At 48.0% G+C, this 23,247-nt stretch overlaps 1 protein-coding gene across 14 annotated transcripts in view; it reads right to left on the reverse strand.

Moving 5' to 3' along the window:
- LDLRAD4 (low density lipoprotein receptor class A domain containing 4) overlaps positions 1-23,247 on the reverse strand; it is a 439,373-nt gene that overhangs the window by 373,209 nt on the left and 42,917 nt on the right. For 11 of the 14 annotated variants that reach the window (XM_063653354.1, XM_054461261.2, XM_054461258.2 and 8 more), the window contains exon 2: positions 6,231-6,314. The gene's annotated coding sequence lies outside the window, so the exon portion shown is untranslated. Of the gene's footprint in view, positions 1-5,787; positions 6,013-6,230; positions 6,315-6,683; positions 6,702-23,247 lie in introns of those variants that run through there. The other 3 variants (XM_063653356.1, XM_063653363.1, XM_063653358.1) reach the window with 3 other exon arrangements.

A 23,247-nucleotide genomic window follows, 5' to 3' on the forward strand; every position in this document is an offset into this window, starting at 1 on the left:
CCATATGACTCCACAGGTCTGCTTGATGAGAAACTAATAAACTCTAATCACAGAAAGACAGAATCCAACAAGCAGGTGGAGACAAGGCCCAGGTCCCAGGCCATGGACAGAAGTGGCAGAGGTGGCAAGTTTCTCTTTCCCACCTCTGAAAGTGGTGTTCCCACCATGGGCCTTTCCTCCTGCAGGCTGGCATTCTCTAATCCAAACTATAAACAAAGGCATTTGGCATCCCTGATGCCCTTGCTGCATTTCTGATTTTCTCAATGCCACTCTTAACCCTTGATTTGGTTTGGCTGTGTCGCCACCCAAATCTCAACTTGAATTGTAACTCCCAGAATTCCCACATATCGTGGGAGGGACCCAGGGGAAGGTAATTGAATTATGAGGGCCTTTCTTGTGCCATTCTCGTGATAGTGAATTAGTCTCACAAGATCTGATAGGTTTGTTTCTGCTTTTGCTCCTTCCTCATTCTCTCTTGCTGCCGCCATGTAAGAAGTGCCTTTTGCCCTCAGCCATGATTCTGAGGCCTCCCCAGCCATGTGGAACCGTAAGTCCAATTAAACCTCTTTTCTTCCCAGTCTCGGGTATGTCTTTATCAGCAGGGTGAATATGGTCTAACACAGTAAATTGGTATCAGTAGAGTGGAGCATTGCTGAAAAGACACTCGAAAATGTGAAAGTGATTCTGGAACTGGGTAACAGGCAAAAATCAGATCAGTTTGAAGGGCTCAGAAGAAGACAGGAAAATGTGGGAAAGTTTGAAACTTCCTAGAGACTTGTTAAATGGCTTTGCCCAAAATGCTGATAGCGATAAGGACAATAAAATCCAGGCTGAGGTGGTCTCAGACGGAGATGAGGAACTTGTTGGGAACTGGAGAAAAACTGACTCTTGCTATGTTTTAGCAAAGAGACTGGCAACATTTTGCCCCTGCCCTAGAGATCTGTGGAACTTTGAACTTGAAAGAGATGATTTAGGGTATCTGGTGGAAGAAATTTCTAAGCAGCAAAGCATCCAAAGGTGACTTGGGTGCTGTTAAAGGCATTCAGTTTTATAAGGGAAGCAGAGCCTAAAAGTTTGGAAAATTTGCAGGCTGACTATGCAATAGAAAAGAAAAACCCATTTTCTGAGGAGAAATTCAAGCTGGCTGCAGAAATGTGCATAAATAGCAAGAAGTCTAATGTTAATCTACAAGACCATGGGGAAAATGTCTCCAGGCCTTGTCAGAGACCTTCACAGCAGCCCCTCCCATCACAGGCCCAGAGGCACAGAAAGAAAAAGTGGTTTTGTGGGCTGGGTCCAGGGTCCCTGTGCTGTATGCAACCTAGGGACTTGGTACCCTGTGTCCCAGCCACACCAGAAGTGGCTTAAAGGGGCCAACATACAGTTCAGGCTGTGACTTCAGAGGGTGGAAGCCCCAAGCCTTGGCAGCTTCCACATGGTGTTGAGCCTGCAGGTACACAGAAGTCAAGAATTGAGGTTTGGGAACCTCCACCTAGATTTCAGAAGATGTATGGAAATGCCTAGATGCCCAGGCAAAAGTTTGCTGCAGGGGCGGGGCCCTCATGGAGAACCTCTGCTAGGGTAGTGCAGAAGGGAAATGGGGGGTAGGAGCCCCACACAGAGTCCCTACTGGGGCATGGCCTAGTGGAGCTGGGAGAAGAGGGCCACCATCCTCCAGACCCCAGAATGGTAGATCCACAGACAGCCTGTACCGTGTGCCTGGAAAAGACACAGACACTCAATGCCAGCCTGTGCAAGCAGCCAGGAGGAAGGCTGTACCCTGCAAAGCCACAGGGGTGGAGCTGCCCAAGGCCACGGGAACCCACCTCTTGCATCAGTGTGACATGGATGTGAGACCTGGAATCAAAGGAGATCATTTTGGAGCTTTAAAATCTGACAGCCTCGCTGGATTTTGGACTTGCATAGGCCCTGTAGCCCCTTTGTTTTGGCCAATTTCTCCTATTTGTAATAGCTGTATTTACCCAATACCTGTACCCTTATTGTAACTAGGAAGTAACTAGCTTGCTTTTGATTTTAGAGGCTCACAGGCAGAAGGGACTTGCCTTACCTAAAATAAGACTTTGGACTGTGGACTTCTGGGTTAATGCGGAAATGAGTTAAGACTTTGGGGGACTATTGGGAAGGCAAGATTGGTTTTGAAATATGGGGATGTGATATTTGGAGGGGGCGGGGGCAGGATGATAGAGTTTGGCTGTGTCCCCACCCAAATCTCAACTTGATTTGTATCTCCCAGAATTCCCACGTGTTATAAGAGGGACCCAGGGGAAGGTAGTTGAATCATGGGGCCCAGTCTTTCCCATACTATTCTCATGATAGTGAATAAGTCTCATGAGATATGATGGGTTTATCAGGGGTTTCCGCTTTTGCTTCTTCCTCATTCTCTCTTGCTGCCGCCATGTAAGAAGTGCCTTTCGCCTCCCATCATGATTCTGAGGCCTCCCCAGCCATGCGAAACTGTTAGGTCCAATTAAACCTCCTTTTCTTCCCAGTCTCGGATATATCTTTACCAGCAGTGTGAATCCGGACTAATACAACCCTAAAGTGGAAGAATCGGGGACAATGGTGAGATGGAGCTTCAGATTCCAGTCCCCTGATGCTGGGCAGACAGAGGCTGGGAGGAGACGGGGTAAGAGGAGACATGGGAGACACAGAGAGGGGTCCCAAATAAGGCTGAAGAACTCAGAAACTCTTTCAGAAGCCAAGGGAGACCCCTGAACTAGAACCCCCAAACCTGGGATCCCTCCCAGGATCCCAGCACTGGCCACCTTGGTGTCACTTCCCTGATAGCAACCTGAAAGGCCAACAGAGGCTCTGACCCACAGCTTCCCCACTGCCCATGCAGGTGGGAAACCTCGGGGCACCCTCTCTGCAGGAACCACCTTCAAGGCCGAGTTTCAGTCCTCCCCAAGTTAGGAGCCCCCAGCATAAGATGGTCGTTCACATGACAACTCCAATTGTCTTTTGTGGTTTGTTTTTTTTTTTTTTGACGGGGGTTGGGGGCGGGATTGGAGACAGTATCTCGCTGTACTGCCCAGGCTAGAGTGCAGTGGCATGATCATAGCTCACTGCAGCCTCAAACTCCCGGGCTCAAGTGATCCTCCCGCCTCAGCCTCCCAAGTAGCTGGGACCACAGGCATGAGCTACCAGGCCCAGATAATTTTTTTGATTTTTTAGTAGAGCTGAGGTCTCATTATGTTGCCCAGGCTGGTTTCAAATTCCTGAGCTCAAGTGATACTCCTGCCTTACTTAGCCTCTCAAAGTGCTGGGATTCCAACTCCTTTTGTTTGATAACATTTTCAGGAGTTAATCTGTTTTACTGCACGGTGCCAAAGATCACTTTATACACACATCTGGTGAAAATAAGCAGGACTCTATTTACCAGTGTAGACAGCAGGGACCTATATTCAAAGGTAATGATTGCTTCTCCCAGTACTATTGGTCCTCTTTGATTTTACCTTAAAAAGTTTAAATTGAGCAAAGATAGAAGTTCAGGTCGGGATGCACTGCCTGGGTCTAAGGTTATTTTTTCATTGTTTCAGTGTGTCTCCCCACAGGGACCACTGGTCTCACACTGGAAGACATCCACATGGTCCCTGGTCTGCACCGGTGCCTTCAGATCCCTTAAGGACCAAGAAGAAAACCAAAAGAGAGGTGGAGTTTTCTCCAGTTGCGCCTTTCCAGTCTGTGCTGACAGCCAGCCAGATCTCAGTCTGAGGCTGCATTGTCTTATGCGGAGGTCAGGGAATGGTGCGGGGAGCCTGAATTAATGATTTCTTTGCCCGCACCCCAATGGCTTTGTGCTTAATCGTGTCAGCAGCACTCCCCCACATGCTCCAGCAGGATGCCGCATGAAATTCCTTAGCAAACTTCCGTAGTCCTGAAAGACGACAGACAGAGCAGGACCTCTGCTATTTTCCTCCAATCCCCCCAGCACACAGATCACAGCAGAAAGCCAGCATTAGGGTGGAAAATAACAGCCAGCATGTTGTTGAGTGACGACTGTGCATGGAATGCTGAATTAGGCATCTTCAAAGTAATTCCATGAGATAAATATTATCCCATTTAAAGATGAGAAAAGCTGAGACTCACAGAGGGTTAGGACTTGCCAGGGTAACAAAGTGAATGAAAGTTACCACGCCAGAATTCGACCCAAGGTCTGTGGCTTCTGAGTTCCCCACACAAATGCAATATGGCAAGGGCATATGTTTTCAGACTCATCGAGGAGGGAAAAACTCAAAAGTGCATTTAATAACAACCTAAACATGGGGACCAGGCTGCATTTTAAAACCAAGTCCAAATAAATCCACTGTACAAGGAGAAAGGTACATCCTGCAGTTAACGCAAAGCTCTAGGCCTCCTTGGGCCCTTCCAGGCAAGCAGACAGAGAGCAGAAGAAGGCAATACCACCTGTCCATTTTATCAGCTCTTAGGAATGTCTCACAGTCCAGCTGTGAGCTGCTTAAGGGACACAATTTTGCAAGTAACAGAGCAAATATAAATTCCAGGACAGTCAGCTGTAAGAACCTATTTTAGAGGTGTGAAAGTTCTTACGACGCCTCGCAATCTAAGTCTGTGCTTGAAAATTGCCCATGATGATGAAGTGCCATGCAGTTCTGCAGAGACAGTGATTTCTTCTTTAGCTGCTCTGATTTTCAGGAGAAACAACGTAGCTCTGTATTTAATTTAAAATCCACATATACCAGTACAGTCAAGACAAAGTTTTCCATTACCAATTTTGAAAGTTGCTTAAACTAATTGATGAGTGAGGTAACCCCACATAAGGGGGAAAATCAGATACTTATGTCATTTGCAAGAATTCTTTTTACTTTTGCTGAAATGTTGTAACTCAAGTTTCAGTCTTCGGGGGCATAGTCCAGTGGTGTGTTCCACTACCTAGTAAAATTCTACTTGAAGACAGTGCTAGTTTTTGGTGGGTCAATTCAATGGCAACTGTATTTGAGACAATAAAAGAGAAATGAAACTGCACCCACGCCTTTGTCAGCCCTGGTAGAGAGGCGCTGCCGCCGCCCACTTCAAGCTGGCGGTGGGTGTGCCAAACGATGGAAGAAAAACGGCTCCTCCACACCCACCAAGCCAGCAAAGAGCAGGGATTTTCAAACACCGTGCTGTTCTGTCAGGTTAATAAAGGGATCGTGTGAATAACAAGCATTTAGTCAGTCACTGAACGTCCATGAGGCGTGCGGTCTGGGTGTTCCCCGTGAGCTCTTTCCACCCCAGCTTCCCGAGAGCCAATCGAATGGGCACGAAATCCACTCAGGAGAGAGGAGAGAAACACACGAGCTCAGCAGTGGAGGAGCTGCCCCCACACAGAACCCAGGCGTGGTTTGCTCTGCCATGCATACTGCTTTGCACCCAACTGTAAAAAGTCCATTTACATTCCAGGGTCTGTATGCCTCAGCAAGGAAGCACCGCAAATCCTCCTGGATTCTCCAGGTGCCTCCTCTGCTGCCAACAGCAACCAGAAAGGAAAAGGCTGGGTTATGCTCCAAGAGCTTCGGGGCGGATTCCTCATCAAGTTGTTTCATTTGCCAAAAGTTTTATCGAGCTCCTGACACTGCAGGCACTGTTCTAGGCCTGAAGAAAAAATAAATGGAAGGAAGGAAGACAAGCGGGAGAGAGGGAGGTCCTTGCCCTCATAAGGCTCACATTCTAGAAAGGGATTTCCCATAAGCAATGAGTCCCACCACCAGGCACATTAAAAATATAGAAAAAAAAATGGACCTTATATTTTATAGAATGTCTTACCTTCCTGAAAATTCTCATGTATTTCTTCACTTGATATTCTTTGACATCAAATGAAGCCTGACAATGAGACAGAATAAGCATCACTAAAATCACAGATGAACTGAGAAAACATGGCGTCGAGAGGAGCAGGGCATCCTGAGGCCAGAAGCTGACGCTGGCATGCCGGGTGGGGGTCTCTGGGCACCTCCCAGCTCTGCCACTGACTGTCCCCCACCAGGGCTGGCTCTGAAAACACACAGGTGTCACCCAAGCTTCTACTGTGAATAGATACCCAAGCCCCAGCCACTGACATTCAGCCCCAAAGAAGAAACACACAAATGAGGCGCACCCTTGTCAAAACAAACGCAGCCAGACAGGTCCACCATCGCAGAGCAGCTCCTGCCGCGACAAGCTCTGCTTCCCAGACATCATCACAAAGAACAGTCACAAGTAGTTCCACTTACCTTTTACACTATACAGAAACTGATGGGAGCTCTCGGAAATGGCCCAACAGGAGGTTTGATGTCACGAACGTAGAGCTTGAACCACTAGAAAGAAAGACGAAGAACTTCTGTGAGCCATTTGTTTCTTCTTGTGTGTCCCCCTCCCAAGTTTCAAAAATGGTTAAATATTTGAGGGCTGTCACGAGAAGAGGCATAAATATCAAAATGAATACAATAAAAATGCAATAATAGGCATCAAGTAATAAAGGGAAGGAAGAGAGAAGAATTACAGCACAGAAGTACTAAACTGGGACAAAATCCCCCTCTGCCTCCACTCAGCCACAGGGGCACCGAGTCCTCATCTGTCAAAGGACACACACTTGTTCCTGCAGAGGCACAGGCCTCCTCTTTGATGAAAGGCCAAATAACAGATAGTATCCCTGTTGGACTGGTCTTCTTAAAATTCATACACACCCTAAAGGCTGTGAAAATACCATCTTCTTTCACGACAATCCAGTCTCAAGACAACATGGGTCCACCTAAGGCGGGCAGGCCCCAGTGATTCCTCTCCTGAAATACATGTCTGATTTCATGGAGGAGGCAGGCCCTCTAGCAGTGACACTGCTGGGATGGTAACGTTTGTGACTCAGCCTGCAAGGCTGCCTTTGCCTGCCTACCATCCTGTTAGGAGAGTGTCCTCCCAGCTGGTGCTTCCGATTTTGTCCATTCCATACAACCTGTCACTGGCATCCCCATCCCAACTGAGTGAGCATGCTCTGTGGGCATCGCACCATCCCAGGTGGAGCGCCGGGTATCCTTGGGTGACCGCCTCGAGCTCACAAAGCAGTTTCAGGTGAACTCAGCAAAGCTCGGCCTCAGACACCACAAGCGCCTCTCAGCACCCCGCCTGCCAGTGTGCAGGACACACTCTTGTCCAAGGGGGACTAAGCCACCATCTGTCTAGCTTGTGTGCTGCAGTTCATTCTCCAGGAGGCTCGTACCCCAAAGCGTGCTCCTGCCATATGCCACTCCTGAGTGATCAGCCCATGTAAAGACAGCCGGATAAAACACGGCTGCACCTTGCTAGAGGAGCCTGGGAGATTCCTGCAGAGCTCTACCCTAGCCAAACACCTCCTTCCCATCAGTGCTGGGAGCCTACAGACATTCCTTTCTCCTCCTGTTTCCTGCCTGCTGAGAGATGAAAACAACCCACTGCTGATTTTCCAGATCTTAGTTTTTATTCCTCCACTGGGGCTGCTCTCACCAGTCTTCCTAGGACGCAAACGCTCAGATTTCTTGGGAATGGAAGTCCATGAAATAACCAGAAAGGTACTGTGGTGGGCAGAATTCTAAGGTGACTCCCCAAATTGCTTACATCCTGTACAACTCCCTCCCCTTGAGTGTAGGTGGAAGCTGTGATTGGCTTCTACCCAACCGAATACCGCAAAGAATGCTTCTCCCCACACCAGGTGACCTACATAGGATCCCATCTCCGCAACGAGGGAGTGACAGACTCCCTTGCTGGCTTGGAGAAGCGAGCTGCCACCTCGTGATGGGGCCTGTGAGGGGCCACTTGGCAAAGCACTACAGGGGCTCCCCAGGACCTGAGAGCAGCCCCCAGCTGACAAGCAGCAAGGAAATAGGGACATCAGTCCTGCAGTTACAAGTCAATGAATTCTGCCAGCAACATGAATGAGCCTAGAGGTGGATTCTTCCCTACTCAAACCTGCAGATGGGAACACAGCCTGGCCAACACCTTGACTACAGCCTGACCAGAGAACCAACTAAGCCATGCCTGACTCTGGAGCCATGGAAACTGTGAGATAACAAATGAGTACTGTTTTCAGCTCCTAAGTTTATAATAATTTGTTTCACAGCAACAGAAAACTGATAAGTGTAACTTAGTAATTAGGCTAGGTATGGTGGCTCATGTCTGTAATTCCCATACTTTGGGAGGCCGAGGCAGGTGGATCAGGATGCCAGGAATTCAAGACCAGCCTGGCCAACACAGTGAAACCCCATCTTTACCAAGAAATACAAAAATTAGCTGAGCGTGGTGGTGCACACCTGCAGTTCCAGCTACTCGGGAGGCTGAGGCATGAGAACCACTTGAACCCAGGAGGCTGAGGTTGCAGTGAGCCAAGATCGACCCACTGCACTCCAGCATGGGCAACAGAGTAAGACCCTATCTCAAAATAAATAAATAAATAAAATAACTTAGTAATTAAATATGGGGTACATAATATAAAGCATATATGCATATACTAAATGCATACACAACTGTACATTAGAGCAGGCCTCTGCCCTGCCTCATCTACCAAAAGTGGAAATTCATTCTCCTACTCAACTTTGAGCTCCTTGTGGCCAAAAACCACATCCCCATCATCCTGGCATCCCTAACACTTTGCAGAGTATGTGGCACATGGGAGGCCTTTAACATTTTTTTTTATTCTTAATTTTTGTATGCACATAGTAAATATATGTATTTACAGGGTACATGAGATGTTTTGATACAGGCATATAATATGAAATAAGCAAATCACGCAGAATGGGGTGTCCAACCCATTAAGCATTTATCCTTTGAGTTACAAACAACCCAATTACACTCTTTAATTTTAAAATACACAATTAAGTTATTATTGACTATAGTCACCTTGTTGTGCTATTAAAATTTTTTTAAACAAGCCAAAGTAATAGAATTATGATTTGTCAGTGTCTAGTCACAAAAAGGCCACAGCAACCGAACTTATTCAAACCTTCAGAGCAGAGCCCATAGCTTTGAATTTGAAAATAGGTTGAAGATATTTGGCTTCATGTTCTACCCCAAAAGAATGAACGCACAACTTCTCCAGCACTGATTTCATTTTACCAGTGAACCTGAGTCAGTGCTTAAAATGTCACTCAGTAGTTATTACTTTTGTCAAATATCCTTGCCACTTCTCTGGCATCTAGCTATCTACAGTTCAAGGTTAAAAACAAAAAGCTCCCTAAGAGAATTTCCAAAGTAAGAATTTGTAACTCATTTTTAATTTTCCATTAGTATCAATAAATCTTTCCTTCCCAACTAAAGTGACAAAACCTGTACGGGTCAAATGACCAGGCTCTAATTCTAAAACAAAATGCCAATCCAATTTCCTGGCAACCTGTTTCAAAATTTTTTTTGGATTTTTTTTTTTTTTTTTTTTGAAACAGGGTCTTGCTATGGTATCCAGACTACAGTGCAGTGGCTGCTCACAGGCACAATCATATCTCACTACAGCCTCAAACTCCTGGACTCAAATGATCCTCCTGCCTCAGCTTCCCCAGTAGCTAGGACTACATGTGCACACCACCATGCCCAGCTCTTTAAGATATTCTGTTTTTAAACTGATGATTTTTAACTATTTTAAGCAAGACTTTAAGCTCTGTTGAAAATAATAATTCAACACATACACAGTTCCTGCTACCCAACATTGTGTCTATTTTACACTCCGAAAGGACTACTTTTAATAACAGTGATATCTGAAAATATTTAAATCAATACAATTACTTAAAAGAGTACAAAAGAAAAACTTTATTCAGTACAGAAACCTGTCACACTCGTCTGAAATCTATATTCAGACTGTATGATATATTCCCACTTCTTCATCAATCACTCAGCAAACGTGATCATCATCTCCATGCTTTCTCCCTCATGCTTAGCCTCGCAGGCAGCAGGATTCTCACACCCAAGCCAAGGAAAACTAAAAACAGCAGTTCCATGACACGAGGCAGAGAACTGCAACAAACTCACCTCTTCTTTTCAGCATAACTTTAACTCTCTAGCTGTGAAAACAGCCACTGACCTGCTGCTTAGCATCCCCTGTGTAGGGGCCAGCAGGGAACTGGAGGGGTCACTGGCTGACCCCTCCCCAGGTCCACCCAAGAGATCAACGGCTCCAGGTCACAGCACAAAGACAGACCTGATGCCCCATCCAGGCCTCCTCCCTCTGTTCTAGTAAACACAGGCTTTTTCCATAACCTCACCAAACACAACTCAACATCAAGCCCAGGCCTCCAAGAAAGAAGGCTGAGCAGAAACACTAAGCCTCCCCCAAGGAAATCAAGCCTTCAGAAGAAAGGTTCATTCAAGAGGAAGCCACCGAGGAGACCCAGCAAGCACAGCCACTCGCTGAGGAGAGAAGCGAAGGCACTGGCTGAGCTCCTCACACGCCACACCCTGCGGCACCAGGCATCGGGGCATCCACACGTGGGTTTCCAACAGCAGGGTCCTGTGGGGCTGCCGATCTCACTAACCCCAAACCACCTCCTGAATGACACGTCCCAGACATGGCTGTGAGCCATGGGCCCCTAAGAAACAGAGCAAGAAGAGGCAGAGTGGGTAGAACTCCTGAAAAGGGACAGGCAGCACCTCCCTTGCACCAGGACAGGACTGCACAAGGGGCTGGAGGATGGAAAACCCCGAAGGGAAGCAGGTGCACTTATTCTTCATCTTTACAGTGTTCTCACTCTCTCTTTAAGGTAAAGGAAGATGGGAAATTTGTTTGGGCAAAAGTTGAAGAGAAGCCTGGCCGCAGGCTTCCGGCCTTTCTGCGGAGCAGGACTCACTCCAGCTGGTGGCTGGGTCCTGGGAAGCAGAGCCATTTAAAACACAAGGGGCTGGGTCCGGCAGCTCACACCTGGAATTCCAGCACTTTGAGAGGCCAAGGTGGGAGGATCGCTTAAGTTCAAGACAAGCCTGAGCAATATAGCAAGATCCCGTCTCTATAAAAAAGAAAATATTAGCTGGATGTGGTGGTGCGCGCCTGTAGTCCTATCTGCTCAGGAAGCTGAGGCGGGAGGATCTCTTGAGCCCAGGAGTTTGAGGCTGCAGTAAGCTATGATCACACCACTGCACTCCAGCCTGGGCAACAGAGTGAGACCCTGTCTCAAAAAAATAAATTAAACACAAGGAGGCCCAGAGACAGAGTGAAGAGCCATCTCAGGAAAATCATAACGGGACAGAAAACACACAAAGCAGCTGGTGACATATGAAATAGAAAAGAAAGGCACCCTTCCCAAAACCAACCTTGCTTTATGATGCTTTTTTCAGAAACATTGCAGATGGACCCACCCGATCACCACAGATGCAGTAACCCACCTGATTTTTGCACCAGGGACAGTTTCACATCATAAAATGCACGTGTGCATTCATTCATGCATTCAACCTGTAAATGACACATCGTTTTTGTTTTGACAATTTTCTAACATCTTTACTAGCTGATGCACCACAGCTCCCTAGCTTCTCTCTCTCTCACAGGGCTGCATTATTCTGAGTAAATTGAAGCCGAGATACACTGACCATAGGTGTGTCTTTCCTGGGGCCTCACCGGCCAGCACCAGGAATCTGCACTCACTGAGTCTGGCCTCAGTGAAGAGCCAGCGGTCATGGTAACCCCAGTCAAGAGCAGCAGGAGGTCTCCAGCTGTCCCTGAAGTGTCCCAGCTGGGTCTACAAGGCTGCCATGCAGAGTGACTACGCACTGGCCATGGCTCCTGCAGGCTGCATAATGCCTCTGTCCCTGCAGCAGCCAAAAGCATGACCGTCTGTGTCCTAACAAAGCTGCAGCAAGCATTTCATCAGCGCTTTTCAGACTCGAGGAACACACAAGGAGCACGCGGCATGGGGTGATACCCAGGGACACTAACGCGGCCAGGAGGAGCGAGACGGAGGCGAAAGCCAGGCACCGTCTGGCAGCTGTCTCGCTGCGTTTGAGTTTTCTTCTCCCCAAATAGAAATGAAAGTCTCTTCAAACCAGATGCAACAGTAAAGTGTTCCAATTTTGCTTGCCGGGAACGAACGAGGAATGGTGATGGCCACCCGGCAAGTCCCCTCTTCTGGAGCACAGAGCACCAACTCCGGCCATTGCCGGGGCACAGTTCAAGTCTCTTCAAAGACCTAAGCCCCACGACAACCCTCTAGGGGATTTCTACCTGTACCAAGGCAACCCAGGCCCCCTACAGCTGCCACACACAGGTCAGGAGCATCCCTCAAATTCAGCACTGAGGGCCAGGTGTGGTGGCTCATGCCTGTAATTCCAGCACTTTGGGAGTCTGAGGTGGGTGGATCAAGAGGTCAAGAGATCGAGACCATCCTGGCTAACACGGTGAAACCCCGTCTCTACTAAAAATACAAAAATTAGCTAGGCATGGTGGCGGGCACCTGCAGCCCCAGCTCCTCGGGAGGCTGAGGCAGGAGAATCACTTGAACTTGGGAGGCGGAGGAGGTTGAAGTGAGCCGAGATTGTGCCACTGCACTCCAGCCTGGCAAAGCAAGACTCCGTCTTAAAAAAAAAAAAAAAAAAAAAAAAAAAAAAAAAAAAAAGCACTGAACAGGAGGGTGGGGTGGAAACTAACTTGCTGGGAGCAGTCCCTGTACCAGGGCTGGTTCAGCTTTTCCCCACCCTCTCCCTTCAACAAAGATCTGTCAGTCAAAGCAAAAGCAGTCTATGTGCCTAATGTCAACTAACACTCTCTTGGCTCAAGTGTTGAGGCAGCAAAGTTCAGAGGCCCCACCTCCTGCGCGTCAAAAATTCCAGAGCCATCTACAGGAAGACAGGACAAGGCCAACCTCAGGGAATGCTATCGGTATTCAAGGCCTTCACGCAACAGGGGCTTATCAGATGGTGAACATGGCAGGCCCTGTGTCAGATGCTGAGGACATCACAAGGGGAAGAACACTGAGAAGAGGCCTTCGACCCGGACTCTTTGGTCTTCATTGGTAGCTAAGATCTCCTTCGGCAGACTCAGAAAGACCTCGTGAACTAAATACCCAGAAACTGCGCTGGAAGCCTCCAGTGGGAATTGGGAAATGGGCCTTCTACAGGCTCAGAGGGTCCCTCTCCACCCTTTGCTTTCACACAGGCACTGAACGCCTACCGTCACAATGCCGAAGAAACGGACGATCCTACAGTCATCTACATGAGCAGCAAGAAATCATTTCGGTTACAGTCACTTCAGTCTTAGCTAAGCCTCATTAGAGTCTCATTATTTCAGTCTGTCAATGGTATATAATAGGACAGTTGTATATTAACTAGAATGGTTTAAAAATCATGACACCCTATTTCCCAGCATTTCTGAATGGCAAAATGTTTACTGCTCACTGGTGTATGTGTTTAGCTGTTGTTTAGGTAAACTGAGCCAATAATAAACATATATTATTGGTTGTTCTCCTCCATTAAACTATGTTTGATCTTTCCTCTGTAAATCCCCCATAGTAGTAGTCATTGTGTACTTTCACACATTTCAAATGCAATATATACACATGTATACATAACAGATAATATCCAAATACATATGTACACAAACACACTCTGGGTTGTGGTATTTAAATACACACACATACATACATATCACATGTATAACTTCTCAGTTTCTAAAAACAATACTTAGTCTCATTATTTGAAATACATTTTCTCTTCCCTTCTGTCGGAGATCAGTTCTTTAGTGCTGGCTGTGGTCTCCGCTCCTGCAGAGTTCTAGCCTCCCAGTGAAACCTGCCGATGCCCTGAGGAAGGATCCTTCGCAGCACAACCATGCAGGGTCCAGAAAGCAGAAAGCAATTAACTGCGTTCTGCTCTAGCCAAACAGAACTCACCCCATCTGTATTATCTGTGCATAAACTTTGCAAATAAAGTCCTGGATCCAGTACTCTGAAATAACTTAATGAAAACACATTCTACTGCTAAAGTACCTTTGCCTTGGCTTCTAGTGCTTTGATACACTTGTACGCAGTAATGCAAATAGGCCTGGAATGAGCATACTTTGCCCTCCTGACCCAGCTAATTCAGACTCTACACATCTGTAGTGAGCCCCAAGGTTCTACATTTCCTTTTCTTTTTCTTTTTTTTTTTTCAGAGACAGAGTCCCCCAGGCTAGATTACAGTGGAGCCATCACAGCTCACAGCAGGCTCCGCTTCCTGGGCGCAAGTGATCCTCCCACCTCAGCCTCCCATGTAGTTTTGACCACAGGTAGGCACGCCACCAGGCCCAGCTAATTTTTAAAATTTTTGTAGAATCAGGATCTTGCTATGTTGCCCAGCCTGGTCTCAAACTCCTGGGATCAAGAGATCATCCCACCTTGGCCTCTGAAAGTGCTAAGATGTCAGATGTGAGCCACCATGCCCAGCCTCCACATTTCTAACAAGCCCCCAGGAGACACCAGCACAGCAGTCCAGTGACACGGCTCTAGACAGCCCTGGTGTGTTTGCAGATCAAGGTAGCCTGCCTCGACTCCTCTACAAATACTTGTTCAAATCCACAGCAGCAAGAGCCTGCTGTGAAGGCAGCTATTCGAGTGATACCCATAAACATGTTAACATGGATGTCAGGCGATGGACATGGCCACATGGAGGATGGAAGACAGACCATCCAAGGGGACACCAGGAGGAAGGGGTCGAAGAAGGCCGTGAGGACGCTGAGTTTGAGAATGAGACCATGGCTGCTGCAGAAACCTACGAACCGTTCAAGATGAAAAGAACACATCTCTCTGGAAGGAACTCCCACATTGCCGACACAGACTGACTCCAAGTGTGAGCACATGACGTCAGACAGCTCGCTAGGGCCCCAGCAGGCTGGGAAACAGGCACGGATGCTACCAGCAGAAGCCACCACGCAAATGGGCTTCCCCTCAGGAAAAAAAAAAAAGATCATCTACCCCGGTTCATTTGAAAAGACACAGATGCTCCAAATATTCCCACATTAACGGATCATTTTAATCGAAAATAGAGACATGCTTCTACTACCTCATCAGAGCACTAGTTCAAAGCACAATATCTGATTGTAAAGATTGTCACTGTGTGTAAGCCAGCTGCTTACATTTCATTGAGCCAGTGTTTTAAAAAATTACCAAGTTCCTCTTCATTTTACACCATTCTTAGAATATTTCCCAGTATTTTCTCTATAAGACCACTGAAAAATAACCATTGGCATTGAAATCCTGCTCAGCTTGGGAGCCACTATTAACCATTTAAAGTCTGGACATGCTGCTCTACAAGCTACTAAATTAATAAGGGTAAAAATAAACTTCCAGAAAAGGCAAACCCTACATTAGTTCAGCCCTCTCGCATTCAAAGACATGCAGCCTTTCCTCATTCTTGTGGGTTTCATAAACTAAGAAGCACAGAACACTGTAAACTGATTTACTGGTTTCCATATATACTGCCAAATTTCCACTTCTGCAAAACCAATTTCAATCAAACAAAAACTCTAAAGTTAATCTTCTAGTTCTTCACATGGTCCAATTTATTCAGAATGCAGGGTAAAAAGTTGGAAGACAAGAAATCAATTGTTGGCAAATAATGTCAATGTTAATTTACTGTCTTCATCTTTTAAATCACTACTTTGTCTCAGGATCATTTCCTCCTCCAAGTTCTGGAAAGTCTTTAAAAAGTGGACACTGCCAAACAATGGCCTTGTTATATGCCAAAGTTTAGTTATTTTAAGGCATTTACTTTACTGCCTTTTAGCTGAAGTTCTCATGAAAATCTTTCCAAGCCACTAACTTTGTTAAGAATTTTTACAGGTTTACAATATAGTACTGCATAGCTTCTAAACATTTCAGGGTTTTACTTTGCCCATTACTTTAGCCTTTAAGAAAGCAGCAGAGTCTGGAGTTAACAACTTAGGTAAGAGAAAGGGACGCCAAGAGGGGAAACGCTGGCAGTGACTTAACAAGGCTGCATTCCGAGGGAACAGCTAAAGGGCAGCCTGGGGTGTGAGGCTCCTTATAACAGATAGCAGAAGCAGTCTGAAGGCACAGCATTTTGCATGTGCTGACTCCCTAAGAGATCTCCCTTCCTCTGCCTTCAGTAGCATGCTCAGATGTGCATATAAAGACCAAGAAGCCCCATATTTTCATATACTCAGATGAAACCAACTCCCACTAGGCCAGAATCCCAACAGGGGAGGGAGGCAGGGAGAAGAGTCAAGCCGATGGGGGAGGAGGGTGAAGGAGGAACTGAGACTAAGGAAAAAGGATAGAGAGTCCAGGACAGACTGGCAGGGGAGGCGGAGTGGGCACCATCTGCAGTCCATCAACAGGAACAAAATATTCTGCCCTGGGACAAGAAAACAAAGGAAATCAGTAGAAAACTATAGTCTTAAGAGGAAAATCTCTCTCCAGGCACATCTTGGAAAGTACAAGAGTTTCAAAAGACTAAAAAGAATGTGTCGAGCCAGGTGCACTGGGAGTAGTACTTGTCGTCCCAGCTACTACAGAGGTGAGGTGGGAGGATCGCTTGAAGTGAGGAGTTCAAGTCTAGCCTGGGAAACACAGTGAGGCCTCATCTCTAAAAACTTGTTTTAAAAGAAAAAGAAACAATGCATTGGTCTGCCTGTGCTACCTTAAGTCAAAGCTCAGGAAGGACAGTGGGTGACTCAGTCTGTGCCAGTTCTCATGGCATGCAAGCTGTCACCAGGGGCTCCAGGAAAGCTGCTGGACAATCCTTACATGTGCGTGATTTCCAATCAGCCAGCCAGAATGCGGGGCCCCAGCCTCTGGCTTAAACCTTCCAGAAAGGCAAAAGATGAGAATGAACAAATGAAGTAGCTGGGTTACATGCGACGTCTGAAGTGAGTCTTGCTCATCTCAGTTAGACAGCAGCAGGAGCTGGATCTGAGCGAAAACTGACGGCTGATCTCATACACGCAAACACCAAACACTGCAGAGGTTGTTTACAGAAAGTGAATTAGCATTCACAGGCTATGCCCCTGGGCAGCTTCACCATCCTGATCAAACTGTCCCCATTCTTCTCAAATTCCACCACCACATGTGACAGGTGGAACGGGTGATGCTGGTTTTAAAATGAATGGGATAGACCACTCTTCCAGTAACTGCTAAGGCTGCAGGCCTGTGTGCACACACTAAAAACAATACAACACAGACAGACACACACACGCATGAAACTGACCAGTGATCAGAAGTAGAGTTTCCAGAAGTTCCAAACATTACTTTGATAATTTTTAAGTGCACAGCAAAAAAAAAAAAGTGTATCACTCTACATCTACATAATTACATACCAAAAAATGTTTCTATTAGAATTATTTGGCCCTTACAAGTGAAAGTACATTTTGCAAAGATAGGTGTCACTGAACTGCTAAAGCAATGTTAGCAGTCGCATTCATAATTCAGAACTGCAGTCTGAGAATATTTTCACGAACCTCCCCCTTGCCACCATTACCCTGTTGATTCTAACCAAGACCTAGGCCTGAACTCAGAAAATGCTGTTCTTTCACAAAGAGATTCCACATGAAAGGAGATCTAGCCTTCAGTTGACGTAAAAGATTTTCTACCTCACTGGAACATAAAAATTGTAACTCTTAGTATTACTCTTACTCAGAATTCTGTTCATTTCAACTCTCTTCCTAGTCAGTGACTTGCCACCTCTGAGGCTGTGACTGAAACTGTAACTTACACTCGGAAGGCAGCTCCAAGGGTGGTGTGGGGACAGGACTCCAGGGATCTGCCCACGAGTCTGGCCAGGACTGCGGTGCTGGGCTTGCTTCAGAGCAGCTCCCTCTCCTCCACGAAGAAGCCATCACCAGGCAGCGCCTGAGCGTGGAGGCCCTGCAGCAGCCTGCCTTCTGCCTAAGATGGTCACTATGCCCATTCAAAACAAAACAAAACTGATTCCCAGCTGTGCCCAGTCCAAGCCCAAATCTGGAGAAGGCAGCCACCAGAGACCCTCGGAATCCTCCCGCCTCTGGACACCCGAGCCCCATGCCAGAAAGGAAAGGAAAGCCAAGCCCAGGGTTGGGTGCCTTCCTCAGCAGGCTGTGTCTGTTGTCCCCGAGACTGCTCCTGCCCACATCTGGCCGCGGACCCAGTGCGAGGCACCAGGAGTTGTGCAGGAGGAATGAAGCCACGCCCTGCCCTCGAGGAGCTCCCGAGCCAGCTGTGAATGCAGGGCTGGAGGGCAGAGGGCTTATGGGGACTCTGTAGCAAAATGACCCTGTGTTCCTGGGCCCGCAGGAAGAAGTCGGGGGAGCCCTAAAAACAAGCCCCGAAAAAGCCTTTGTCTTTAAGGCCTTGGTGAGTGCTACTCACTGTCCAAACTACAGAACAACTGTGTCAAGGAGCCCGCCATTCTTGCTAAAACACACGTTCACTGCCGGGCATCATCTCAGCTTCTGAGTCAGAATGTCTTGGGGTGGAGTCCAGGAATCTGTATTTTTAACAAGCTCCCCAGATAATGCTTAAACATATCGATGCTTAAAACCAGAGCTCTAAACCTAGACCGAGCAGATCCACACGGGGGTGAGGAGGAGGCTGAGTGCTCAGGGGTGGGAGAAGAAGAGAGATCCACCCAGGGGAGGGCGAAGACCTCAGGAGTAGTGGGGAGCGGGCTGAGGAAGACCCCTGGAGGCCTGAGCTGTGGGCAGCGGGGCGGAGTCCCAGGGCCACCCCCACAGGAGATGACTTCAGCAGACCTTGAAGAAGATCTCAGCACCAGGCAAGCAGGACCCATGGCCAACGAAGCCCTGGGGAGCGGGGCCAGGTGTGACTGAGTGACAAGTCCTCAGAAACATGCCTGGGGAGGACAATCCCCAGATGACTGATATCAGCCACCCCATCTTTCTCAGTGAGTCAGGGATCAAAGGAGATTTATTTCTCAAGAAAAATGAAGAGACATGGCACGCCTTGCTCCTGGGTGCGTGGAGCTATTCATCCCTGTCGCACGTTTCGACAAATTGCGATGAGCCCAGAAAAGGACTCACCTGGGCAGTTGACGTTTGTGTTGCAGGACAGAGGAAGCCATGTTCCAGGCAGCACAGTGGGAAGGGGGAGGGCTTCGAGTGTCCCTGGAGGAACTGAGTGAAATGGGGGCTGGAGACAGAGACCCCGGCCAGGCCACACAGGTAAGTTTGGTGTTGACCTTCAAAGTCACGCGGTGACAGGTCAGCCCTGCCACTAGGTGGTAAGGCGGTTCTCAGAACAAGGTCCTAGACCAGGAGTTTGGAAGGCACAGGAAGGATATGAGGAAGGGAGAGACAGCGGAGGCTGGAGGCAGGGCAGTCTGTTCAGAAGCTGTTGCAAAAGTCCAGGCAAGAAATGTTGAGAACTGAAGGCAGTGACCACAGCGGGAGGAAAGGATCCATGTGGAAAACACTTAGAAGGTAGAATCACAGGCCTTGGCGACACAGTGGACGGATCAAGGAGCCAGGAGAGGGTCAGAACGGCACCAGGTTCTGGCTTGGGCAACTCAGCTTTAACTCAGGTAAAAGAGAAGAGAAAGCTCTTATATAATTTTACAGATCAATTTGCCAATGTCTTCCTCAACCTTGAAACACTGGAGTCTGTTTATAGATCAGTTGCGAATCCTCCAGGTTCGGGAAGACTGTATTTGAAACGCTTTTATGAAACAGCACAGTTGTGAAATGCACCCGTATGCTTTCTCCAGACACATTCTTCAACTACTCTTTTCAGCAATGCATCTCAGAAAGCTTCATCAACAAAATCAATCCAGATTCAGAATCCTGGAAGAAGGGAGAGGCTATGCAGAATCACCTCACACAGTCCAAAGAACAGACATTTGCAGAGAAAAGCACGAAACCGTCTTCAACCTGCATGGCAGTCCCACATGGAAGGAAGCACAGGACAACATCTACTCCGAAAAACAGGCTAGCGGCTTCCCTGCCAAGAATACCATCACCTAAGCTATCGGGCTCAGAATATCTACAGAGAGAAGTCAACTCCTCGTTAGCTAAACTCATAAAGGGACACTGTGGAATTGAATGATGGTGAATACTTTAGAAACCATTTGTTCCTGGCTTTCTAAGCATTTTCCTGCACACTGTTGAACATGGGCCAAGCAACTGTCTAACGGTCTGCAGACCCCTTTGGAAAGAGCAGCAAGGCCCACTCTGAGGATAACTCAGTGGGTGGGGCTGGGAAGCTCTCCAGATCTGCAGCCCCAGCTTCACTGGCCGTTAACGTAAAGCAGCCACCTGGCAGGGCCACCTCCTCAAACGACCCATCCTCGCCACTCAGGTCCATCCCACAACCAGCCCCCGCTCACTCTTTCAAATGGTACCCACCCACCCACTCAACCAACTGCAACTCTGGGCCTGGAAGGGGACAGCTGGGGCCCAATCCACCAGAGGGGACAGGGCCGGGTCGTGTCCTGCCCTGCTCCATCACAGCCCCTCCCATGCCCCCGACAGACTTGCCCACCCCAGGGTTATATTAGTTTCATCCAAAATTCTTTTTTTTTTAAATTAAATGGTACTTGAGGAACATAGAAAGTTTCCTCCAATATTCTGAAGTCATGTTGACTGTATGACTGTACTTTATTAAGTGAAATAAGATTATGAATCCAGGAGAAGCTTAAGTTCAGTTACCACCCAATCATGACCTGTAGAAAGAGAGCAATGCAGTCAGGCGATCCACAGTCCAAGCCCAACTCCCTCACTTTAACCATAACAAACACTTAGAATCAGCCAGCTGTGTCTCAAGCTCAGAACATGATTGATTCTCATTCTTTCCATCTTTATGAGAACCCATGAGGTGGGTAATACGATTACCAACATCTTCCTTTTATCGATGGAGAAATCCGGCACAGGAGGGTTGAGTGAAGCATCCAAGGTAAAATGGCTGCCAGTGGGCAGAGCTGGGACTCAAACCCAGGCCAGCTGGCCCAGATAAGGTGCCAGGTGCCCCTCGACTCCCCTGCCTCTCTCCCAAGCAAGCTCCTGCCTGCCTCACTGCACAGCTCTGTGTGTCAGCTGCAATCCCGTGCCCTCACTGTCCTCACCAGGCTGCCCTGAGGATCCCTGAGATGGCAACGGGAAGGCTGGCACACAGGACTCAGCCCCACACATAGAGCCACACAGCACTCAGTCTCCACACACAGAGCCACAGGGGACTCAGTTTCCACACACAGAGCCGCATGGGACTCAGCCTCAGCCTCCACACACAGAGCCGCATGGGACTCAGTTTCCATGCACAGAGCCACACAGGACTCAGCCCCCACACACAGAGTTGCATGGGACTCAGCCCCCACGCACAGAGCCACACGGGACTCAGTTTCCACGCACGGAGCCACAAGGCTGTGCGTGGGGGACTCAGCCCCCATGCACAGAGAGCCGCACGGGACTCAGCCCCCACGCACACAGAGCCGCATGGGACTCAGTTTCCACGCACAGAGCCGCACGGGACTCATTTTCTACACACACAGCCGCACGTGTGCCCTGCTCTGCACAGCTCCACCCCCATCTCCTCTGTTCATCTTTGCTTTCTCAAGCTCTGGTGGCACTCACAGTCCCGCCTCTCCCCCACCCCCACCACCAAGTCCTTCCTCCTTAGACACAGCACAGGTACTACATACAGGTGGCATGCTGCCTGCAGCCGGGTAAGCCATAACTCTTGGGCAGTCTTCAATATAGATGAAGTCTTTACAAATCCTGAAGCTCCTCCCTGAAATTCAAAAGTAAGGTAGAAATACTGCACTTTCTAATGACAGCCTCTACGTTGCTAACCACACGGTTGATGGAACGAGTGTGCTTATCACTCACTCTGCTGACCTAGCCTCTAGGGTACGGCTGAGGTTAGGGATACAACCCCCAAAGGTTCTGAAGGTCTGAGGCTGGAAACCTAAAACCAACAGCAAGGATTCTCAGCTCACAACTTGAACTAAACTGGGATTTCTATAAACACTTGCTGAAATTGCTCTGTCCCAGGCAGGCACTGTGCTGGGCATTTTCTCAAAGTTCCCTTTCTACAAATGAAGAGGCTCAGAGTGCTCTGAAAACTGTTCACCAGGAACCAGAAATCAAGTCCTTGGCTAAGAAACCACATTCTTTCTTGGTAAACAAGATGAAGAAAATCTATCATCTAGCAAGCAGAACAGCAAGAACCCGCTGGTCTATTTTTCCACCAGTAAATGGAATGTTAGGGGCAGAGTTCTGCTATTCTCTGGAGCCAGGACTAATGTGCCCCAGCACCTCACCGTTCCCAATGCCCTCATCAGTTCCTCACGCCTGTTGTGCTAAGACACAGTCCATCGAAGCTGAGCTCTGAAAGCCCACAGCACCATCACCTAGGAGAGGAATGAGGGGGCTGTGAACGCATCAGAGGAGGGATGAGGAAAGCAAGCTGGGCTGCCTGACCTGGAAAAGAGGGAACCAGGTGGGGCACCAGCAGTGTCTTCAGACAAACTAGTCCTAACGAATGGAAGAAAAGTGAGCCCTGCTCTGAATCCCAGCCCAGGGAGGCCATAGGGAGGCACATTCAACTGCACCCAGTTGGTTTCTAGGTGCCATGGCGTCCCCAAAATGGGCTGCATTCAGCAGAGATGAGCTCCCTGCCCTTAGAGCTGCCACACCATGGTAGTCACCAGAAGGAACAGTGGGGATTCAAGGATGGACCCACCATTGATGTCTATGCGAGAGAAGATCAAAAAATACAAGGACAATCCTGGAAAGACAGACATCTGTAAGGAGGGAGGGAGAGGGTGGCAGAAAGAATAGCAACAATAAATAATAAAGCAACAGGAAAAAGGAAATAGTCGGCTGAGTCAGAGAAATGCTACACTGAAGAATCCTGCCACCTCCCACTAATTGTCACATGCCCCAGTCACCCTGAACAGGAGCAAATTTTGCCAAGTTCACATAAAACCAATACTACTCAGCTATTTGTCAAAACGGATTAGAGAAAGATTTGCAAAGCACCCTAATACATTTAAGGCATTTACGACAGTACACAAAGGAAAATCTTCGCAGCCAGATTTCTGAGACAAAGCCAGATTTCCGGACCCTGACAGGGCCGCCAAAAGGCCAGGGAAGGCTGTTCCGCAGACACTAGCCAGCAGTGAGTGGAAGGGAACAGGCTCTATGCAGGGTCCCGAGAAGGCTCACAGCAGAACAGGGTGCATTGCCCACACCTTGGCACGTGGGCACTCAGCTGCCCCTGGGCATAAGGAGGTCAAGGCAATGACCTCCAATAGAAGTTATGGTGTGCTCTCAGGAGATTATCCAAAAATCACTTAGAGTCTTCTCTATTTAAGGGGAAGTAACTGACCTGA

The sequence above is a fragment of the Pongo pygmaeus genome, chromosome 17 (assembly GCF_028885625.2).
Source record: "Pongo pygmaeus isolate AG05252 chromosome 17, NHGRI_mPonPyg2-v2.0_pri, whole genome shotgun sequence".
In the NCBI taxonomy this organism is placed as follows: domain Eukaryota; kingdom Metazoa; phylum Chordata; class Mammalia; order Primates; family Hominidae; genus Pongo; species Pongo pygmaeus.